The following is an 8,691-nucleotide window of genomic DNA, read 5'->3' on the forward strand; positions in this document are numbered from 1 at the left end:
CTACAGGAGGAAGAGCAGGTACAGAGAACAAACTAGTGAGTTCTATTTTAGAGAGGACACATTTGAGGCCACCAAGAGACCTCCAGGTGTAGCACATAACAGACAGGCAGAAATGTTACCCTGGAGCTCGAACATAGGTTTGCTCACAGGTATAGATTTGGAAACTATAGGTTTGGGTTAGCAATGCAAGCACTAGGTGTAAATGAGTGTGTGTGTGTGTGTGTGTGTGTGCAGTGAACATAAGGGGGCTAAAGGCAGAACCTACCAGTATTTAAGAGGTGGGCTGCAGAGAAGAAACATAGTTGAAAAAATTCCTGAAAGTAGCCCTAATGGCAGGAAGACAATTTCAAGGGATGGCCATTACTGACTCAACAAAGGAAAGGGACTTTGAACAAGGAACGTTCAATAGTCACATAACATGGAGGAATCCTAGAAGGTGTTCACTGGCTTTCTCAGAGCAAGTTCAGGGATGAGGCCAAGGGTAGGGAGGTGGGGAAGAGGTCAGGTGGCAAGAAAGGGCAGCCCAGCATTGCAGCAGGAGAAAGGCAGCGGGGACAGCATAGCACGGTGATGAAGGGGGTGACTCCAATGACAGATTCACGCACTCAGCTAATACTGATTGAACAGCCACTCTGTATGGAGCATTTGTGTAAGTCCTAGATACATCAGTAAATAAGAAAAAGGGGACAATCTCTTTTCATAAAACTTGCATTCTCAGATGACTTGAGTCTGAAGCCTCACTCTGACACTTCTTGCTTGTGTGGTCTTGGTACGTTATTTAATCTTAGTTTATCAGTCCACAGAATGGGTATGATGATAGGACCTATCTATTGGGTAGTTGTGAGACAAGGACCATAAACCACCTGGCCCATGAATCGTGCCTAGTTATCTCTCAATAAGTGTCATCTATGGTAAGTGGGGTAATGGCAACTTCTTCCAGAGACTTGTCTATGGTGGGGATTCAGAGAGATTATAGCTAAAAGTGGACCCAGAAATGGGACAAGGCATTTGTCTGCACAGGAGAGGCCTGGCTTGTTTATGTACCTGGGGAAAGAGTAAGTCAAGTTGCAGAAAAACATAATTTGTGGCCTGAGAATCTGGAGGAAACTCCAAGGCCATGTGCTGCCATCCACATCGAATCCAGCACACCACCCCAAGGCTCAGTTAAGGGAAACTGAACAACCCAGCCTTTTGAGCGAATGACCTTGATCATTAACTCCTACGGTTCTTTATTTTTCCCTCTGTGTCTGGATTCTGAGCCGCTTTGTCCACATCTGGAATGAGCCCCCCGTGGGCCGTTGGCACACGCAGCAGGAAGCTGCCCCGTTACTAGGGTGACCATTCGCCCAAGGTTCCAACATGCTGTTTTTCATATCAACTTGGAATTTCAGCGATCGGTACATTGTGGGGTTTCTTCCTTCTCCAGATTCAGGAGCAGTGGGGGTTGTAGGAGCACGTGAGCTGTGGAATCAGATGGACCTCACAGCTGTCACCAAAGCTGTGGGGAAGAAAAAGGTTCCTTACCATCTCCGAACTTATGTTTCCTCCATGATGAACCCAGGAATAGTAATACCTACCTCACAGTGTGACTGCCTCATTAAACCTGAAAATGGAAAGTACATGACCCACGGCTCGGCACTCAGAAAGTGCTCAAAAAAGATCTGTGTTTCTCATCTCAATTAGCCCTTGAAACATACAGTAATTTAATAATAATAGAAATGATAAACACGAAGACCCGAAGGATATTACGTGGTCATTCACTTAACAATTTCTCATCTGTGGAACAGAAATAACAATAGCTATGCCCTGACCCCAGCACGGTAAGGATTACATGCCACAGGTCTGTGGTGTCACAGCTTTGTGCTTAGTTTGACTCTTGCTACCACGAAGGTAAACGTGAAAATGCCCCTGGCTGCTTTCCATCAGCTGAGAAATCTTGATACTAGAGGCTGCAGAGAGGTGGAAAACTGGGGTGTGTTCTCTGTTAAAGTCTGGATAAGAATGTTTGAAACGAAGGGACCATGCGTACCTTAAATATCAAGCAGGGCTCGTTGCAGACCAGGGAGCATTTCCAGGAGTGCTGATTTGCACACACTAGACCCCAAGACGTGATCCTCAGCTTTGTGCCATTAGAACTTTCTAGGCTGAGATGTATGGTTTTGTAGCCAAACCATCGGCGTGAAAGAAGTTGGGAGTGTAGCCACATCGAGACAAGTCGAAGGTCAAAGAAACATGGGCAGGCCAGGCTACCTGTGAGACCTTCCCTCATATTGTAAAGCGGGAACCCAAGATTTAGCACCTGGCAAATGTCACCATCGAAGTCCAGCAGCATGGATCCCACTGGCCCGGTGTTGCCGGCATGGCCCTCCCTCCTCCGTCACACCTCCTGCTCCACACTGTCTTGCGTTTACAGGCGTGCTCACGGCCCCTCGCTAGGCCAGGCCGCAGGATTTCCGGCCACTCCCTTCGGTTTCTCTGTTCCTGATTTCCATTCACATCCAGATCCTCTGCACCTGGGAATCGGTCACAGGGCCGGGATGCTGAAATGATGGAACTACAGAAAGCCAGGCGGCCATCCAAATGCTATGTTAGCAATACAATTAACTGGTAAATGAGGATTTTTTTTTTTCAGAGAAAATAGGCCTTTTATTATATGAGCCAGAACTCTGGTGTGCCTTCCACGACTGGGACCCAGGGAGGGCGACCCAGGGTTTGATCCCTCTGAGTCCTAGACACTGCTCATGTTGATTCTGTCTGCCATGATGGTGAGCCTGTCTTAGAAGTCAGTGAAGGTCAAAGGGAGAAAGAGAGAATATTGCATATACTGTTCTTCCTTAATGCCCCCTTCACCCAGTTGTTTCCCCAACACATTGCACATACACCATCCACTGAGCCTTTGCTGTGGCCATTCCTTCTGCAGAGAATGCTCTTCCCTGCATTCTTCAGGGCACGACCCTGCCGTCTTCAGGGATGCTTTAAGGCTCACTCCCTCTCTGTGTGCCTGGTACCCTCTCAGGGAGGTCTCCCTGATCACTGTCCCCAGACTCTCTCCTTTTCCTCCTTCACTTTTCCTCGGAGCATTAATTCCCATCAGGTGCCCTAACTCTCTCTTACACGTTTAAGGGTCATCTCCCAGATGTGAAGTTCCACTAGCGAAGGGAAATCGGTCAGGTGTCATCACTGCCATCTGGTCAGTAACAAGCATTTACCTGGCCTAGCGCGGATGCTCAAATCCTTGTTGGAAGGGAGAAAAGGAGACGAAGGAAAGGGAAATAAAGATATAAAGAAAGGCAGAGTTGCATTTTCTTGCCCCAATCTCTCCATTTCATGTAGCAAGCATCGTTCCAACTTGTACTCTAGGCTGAGCCCCTGCTCACGCCTCTGAGTGCAAAGAAGCATTTAGCAGTGGTCTCTCTCACTGGAACCTGCCAATCTAGCTGTGATCTTGGGACCAGGCAGAAAAAATTGGCATGTGAGAGACGTGGGCCTCACGAGAAGAAGGGGCCACACGTGTTGAAGTAACTGGAAAAGACTTCAAGGAAGAGCTAATGTTTGAGGTGGCATTTGATGGGGGTAGATGAAGTGGGATGATATTGTGATTTTTAATAAGAAATAGATATTTGGTCTTTACCCCCATACCTTCACAGAGCTTCTAAAACTCTTGGAATTTCCTAAGGGGTGAGAGAGATAAAGGTATCTTTTGTTATTCATAACAAGCCCCTTTCTACTGCACCTGAACTGATGTAAATGAGGTGCCTTTTGGAAAGACCCAGAATAACCACGGGGTGGGTGGGGGCTGGTTGCCAGGGGAGCCAACCTTGTGACTGGAGGGCTGGATCTTTCAGACCCACCTTCCTCCCACCTCCATCTCTGGGAAGAGGAGGGGGCCAGAGATGGACTTAATCACCCGTGGCCAATAATGTAATCAGTTACGTCTACATGATGAAGCCTCCCCAAAGCCTGAGACAATGGTGTTTGGAGAGCTTCTGGGTTGGTGAACACCTGGGGGTGCCTGTAGAGGGCAGAGGAGCTCGGCGCCCTTCCGCACAGCTGGCCCCACACATCTCCTCCATCTGACTGTTCCTGACTTACACCCTTCTATAATAAACTGTCAACAGAGTAGGTAAAATGTTGAGTTCTGTGAGCTGCTCTAGCACATTAATGGAACTCGAGGAGAAGGTCACAGGAAATGCCGGTTCCTAGCCGGTCATTTTCAGGAGCACAGGCTACTACATGGACTTGTTATTGGCTTGGCGGGGGCAGTCTTGTGGGACTGAGCCCCTAACCTATGGGATCTGATGCTCTCTCCAGATACATCGTATCAGAACGAAACTGAATTGTGGTATTCCACAGCTGGTGTCACAGAATTGCTTGACGAGTGGAGACCCACACCTCTGGTCACAGAAGTGTTTTGTGTTGTAGTAGAGGAGAAACACAGGAGTGTTTTTCCTAAACGGGAGAGGTGGGGGTGGGGTTAAATAGGAATATCTGCCTGAAAGTGGGACCTTATCTGCTGTGACTGGGGAATAGTGGATAAATCAAATAGGCTTCAGCTCAGACTGTGTAAGGGAACACTAGACAAGGAGGCTGGAAAGTAAAGCCAGACCATAATGTCAGGGGAAGTGTTCCCATTTCATGCATAGGCAGTAGGGAGCCATAGCAGGCTTATGGTGGGGAATGGCCAAGGTTGTGTGGCATTGTGAGGTCAGCCTAGCAGGTCGGTCTGAAGGAGGGATTGGAGTGAGGAGCTCTGAGGCGAGAGGATCCTTCAGGACGCCATTGCCAGTGTCCCAAGGAGATCAGAGGGCAGCGCGGGGTGCATTCAGACAGTGTTCACAAGCAGATTTGCTAGAATTCGGCAACTGATCCATGTTGGGTAGGGACTCGGGAAGAGGTAAGGATGACCCAGGCTTTGGGGCCAGAGGCTCAGGAGAATAGAAAGGTGCTTAAGGAGTGAGAGCTCACAGGGAAGGGGGATGCGTTTTTTTCAAGGAGCCTGTTTGCAAGCTGCCGTCAGCTGCCCTCCCCGTTGTGAGGGACAGCCTCAGGAGGAGGCTGCTAAAGTAAGTAATTTTTCCGGTTTTGCCCATCCCATGATGTTGCAGACCACCTGGGATACAGAGCTACACAAAATGGTATGCTAGGCAGCAGAACATGGGTCGCCTCGGGCAAGTCCTTGTACCAACGAATGCCTCAGTTTTTCCCCTTTCTGCTGGAATCCGGTGAGGCTTTCACCAGCCCACTCTGCAGCATGCACATCTGAAAACAAAATGCTTGTTATGTGCATTGAACTCCTGGCCTAAAAGGAACTGTGGTGGAAACCACCTGTCCACACAAAAGGTTACATTAGATGCGTTAGTAAATGTCCTGCTGGGCTATTCATACCGTGAGGAAGTGCAGGGGTGGGGTGGGGATATCTCCGAATAAGGCTGCATTCCAGCCCATGGAATCAAGCTCACCCCAGGGATGGTGCTTCTGCTGCCCTTCTGGTCCTTTGTGTGCAGCTGCCCTTTTGCTGTTGGCCCTCAGTGGCTCTGCTCTGTTCCTGTGCAGATGGCTCGGGCCCACCCTCACCCCCCAGGCTCCATCAGGGAAGGGTCACATTCGTGAGAGGACCGGAGGGGCACTCAGTGGGTCTGAGAGACGCAGGCTGGAAAGCGCTGGGACACTGGGGCATTGCAGGGACCTGAGCAAGGCAAAGTTACTATTTTTCCTTCCTTGAACATCCAAACACAAAGCTACCTGTGGCATCTAGATTGCAAAGGGTAACTGGACCTATTGGCTTTGGGTAGCTGGGGACAGAACGGGGATTGTTATGGGTTGAATGCCACCTGTCTGGACCCAGGCCCACGTGAATGCAGTAGCCACTGTGCAATGGAGGCTAATGGGACAGTGCCTATTACTTTCCCACGTGATACAGGAGAGTAGAGATTTTTGCCCTCCACCACGGAGGTGGCAAAAAAACGGGAAACATTAACAGTAGCCTGAAAACCAGGGCTCTAATCTCACTGGAAGAGTGGCTGAGGAAGCTCCTGCAGATCGAAGGGATCATGGGTCCAGGCTGCAGGTGCAGAAGCCAGTGTGAGAGGTGATTGTGGTCTTTCCTGAAGCATCCACGTGGTTGACGCGACTCCAGGCTTAGGATATGGCTCTCTGTTTTTATGGGCCAGCAGTCCCAGGGCAAGAAGTTGGCGGGGAGAGCCGAGTTGGCCTCCTGGAAGTCACGCAGGGGTGACAGCCTGCACTAACATGGAAAACATTCCCTTGAGGTCATGGTGCCTGCCAGTCTGGAGAACTGCCGTCATCTTCTTTCCCAGGGCTCCTCATGGTGAAGCTAAGCCTGGAGCACATCAAAGAAGCAAATTAAGGAGGGAGAGAAAGGTTTGGATTGAAAATAGAAACTTGACCCATGTCTGACATTCACCTTCATGTGGAAAAGGAGAGGGAGATTTGGCTTTCTGTGTTTCTGTTTTGTTTTGTTTCGTTACTGGGAAGGGCGACTTAATCATAGGGAAGGGTGTATGTCTGTGTCTATATTTGGTTTCACTCTGCCCTCCCTTCTGCCAATCCTCACAAAATCGTGTAGTGAAGCATTCGATCTTTTTTCCAAGCTCTCTTGAGAAGGTCTCTTCCCAAGTGAGTTGTTCCCTCTGCCTCTCCCCTCCTCTCAACTATTTTTGCAATCCGTCCCTTGCAACCTGCTTCTCTGATGTTCACCCTGGCAGGTAAAAGCTCCATGGCTCTGAGCCCACAGAAGACATAGCGGGGTGCAAGAGCAATGATGGTGGGTGAAGCAGGGACCTTCATCTTCTGAGCTTTAGGGGCCGAGGGCTTGGCACCCATGACAGTGCACCGTGGGAGCATCTCCATGGCCAAAGCTGGGTTTGGGGAGGGTGATGTGAATTCCTCCAGTGGCTACGTGGCAGCCTAGAGGTTTCCTCATCCATTTTTCTTTACCACTTAGATAGTCACAGCAGCGAGTTGTGGTATGATGTGGGAGAGAGAAGATTGCCACCCTATAGACTCTAGAGGATGGTTCAGAACCAGTGTAGAGCCTGAAACACCAGAGATTAAAGCAAGGCAGTGCCTCAGCAAGAACCTGGTACGTTTTCCTGCCTGTAAGGGAAACATCTGTACTTGACTTAGCAGGATGGCGAGGGAGCGACACTGCAGTCAGGGGCTCTGGTACAGGCTCAGCTTTGTGGGAAATCAGATCGCAGACCCTCGGAAGTGTGGCTAAAAGGCAGCCTTTGCTTTGGAATTTCCTCAGATGTATCTGTGAACGAGAGAGCAGCACCGTGACACCACGGCGGCGTGGATGAAGAGCCAATCATCAAGTTTTGTGGGTTCATCCAATTCAGTTCTTGGTGGTAAATGTTTAGAAAGGATCTGCCAAGTTGTTTTCTTCACGTGAAGGTTTCGTAAAAGTGAGTAAACCAGAGTCATAAGGAAGGCTGTGCATCTGTCTCTATATTTGGTTCCATTTTACCTTCACTTCTGTCACATCAGTCTCGTCACCTTATGTTACATTTTTCTTTCCATAAATGTCTGCAATTATCTGTGCCAATCACCACGAAAGTAGCAGGGTGCAGTGGAGAGAGTGCTGGGCTTGGAAAACCCGAAATCTACTTTTTACTCACTTCATGACCTTGGGAAGGTCACTTTCCCCACAGTGTTCTCATCTGTAACATGATAATAATACTATCTGCCTCCCTACTTGTCAGGGATGGTATGAGACTCAAAAAGGCAACTACATGGAAGCACTTTCTCTTCCCAAGACACCTACTTCTATCCTCCTCTCTACCCTTATCAACCTCCCAATTCCAGAGTTCTCTCCATGATTACATATGAATGCATCTATTTCTCACTTCAACTCAGGTACGGTTTTCACAATCTGTTGTGGAGGCATTCTTCAAAATGAGTCTCTCTGGAAGAGAACCTCTTCTCTGAAATTAATGCACCCATTCCAGACTCAAAGGCTCATCTGTTTGGGGCCAAATGCAGAGGGCACAGGTAGCATCCTGCCTGGAAGTCAATCCCCAGGTTTGCTGGGGCCACATATGACTTTTCAAGACTCCACCCAAGCAAGTACTAACACAGGAGTTCCTTGAGGGCAGGGCCTTCTTTTCTGTTTTGCAAGCTCCTGTATCTTTCACTCCTAGAACATTGTCCAGCACATAGTCGACACTCAGTAAATATTTGGATGAATGAATGAAAATAAGTAGAAGCAGAGGAAGCTCTGCCTTTCCCCTATCATCTTCACATAGGACTTGCCCAGGAATCATCTCCACAGCCCCAAAACCATGTTTGTAATCATGGTTAACTTGGAGCAGACCAGCCTTACCAAAATCTGCCAAGTTTACCCTAATCAAAAGAGACACAGACAAAATAAATACGATTTCCTTTTCTCTCCCCCCACCACCACAATCATCAGAATAAATATAACACATAAAAACATGTAAGCATCTACTCATATAAATTATATTATTATTGAATAAGTTACATAGAAAATTAATTATAAATTATATATTATGTAACTAATGTTATGTAAATATAATTATATAAAGTTGTCAGGGCGTATGTCTCCTAATTATATGCAGTTTGCAAATTAATTAACTTGAATTCTCCTACCGTTGTGATACAGCAATGAAAGCAAAACTAAAGTCCAACATTAACTGTGATAGAACAAGT

Source organism: Panthera tigris, chromosome B4 (genome assembly GCF_018350195.1).
Source record: "Panthera tigris isolate Pti1 chromosome B4, P.tigris_Pti1_mat1.1, whole genome shotgun sequence".
Taxonomy (NCBI): domain Eukaryota; kingdom Metazoa; phylum Chordata; class Mammalia; order Carnivora; family Felidae; genus Panthera; species Panthera tigris.